We start from the raw sequence: 788 nt of genomic DNA, 5'->3' as shown, positions 1-788 counted from the left end.
CTCTCTCTCTCTCTCTCTCTCTCTCCCTCTCCCTCTCCCCCCCCCTTTCCATTAGACATCTGTGCAGAGGTCAAATAATAAATAGTGAAAGTTAGAACAAATGGTAATGCTCACCATTCATTCATTTACAAACACCATATGATCTTTAAAATATGTTAGTAAGCAAAAAGGGTGGCCATCTATCGAGAGGTGCTTTCTTGTTTTTGATGTTGGAAGTAACAGCATTTACATGTTAGAAGACAATCACATTGTCTTGTTGTAGCATCCATTTAGTAGGTTTGGTAGAATTAAGCCAAAAAGAAGTTGCCCGGGATCTATAGATACCTCACGTCAATCCTGTTGTGATTCATCTACCTTAATACGTCTAACTAACTATAAAAGGAATATCAATGAGACTCCCATTAAGAAGTCTCCTTGCCACTGCCAGCTGTGAGGAGGGGTGAAGTAACAGAAAAGCTTCTTTAGGGAGAAGAAGCTACTGTCTTTTACCCTGGCCTTTTTAAGAGCACTGCATCCATACGGCTTGGTCCTAGTGGTCACCCTGATCCCTGCCTCCATCATGGATGTCCAGGATGGGGGATAACTGAGAGAAAAACTGGGTCTGTCTCCCCCTTTTTTTCCGCCCTCAGAATATCATCAAGGAGCTGTGGGTTTATTTCAACAGTAATTGCTTCCTCCTCGCCCCACCCCTGGCTTTTACTGTTTCTTCTACAGATTAACTCCTTTGGCTACTGTAACAGTACCTCGCCTTTTATTAACTGCAGTGAGAGAGCAAACGTATGCGATGA

This window comes from Vombatus ursinus, unplaced genomic scaffold (assembly GCF_900497805.2).
Source record: "Vombatus ursinus unplaced genomic scaffold, bare-nosed wombat genome assembly UNPS02003894.1, whole genome shotgun sequence".
NCBI lineage: Eukaryota > Metazoa > Chordata > Mammalia > Diprotodontia > Vombatidae > Vombatus > Vombatus ursinus.
This window is presented reverse-complemented; position numbering follows the sequence as displayed.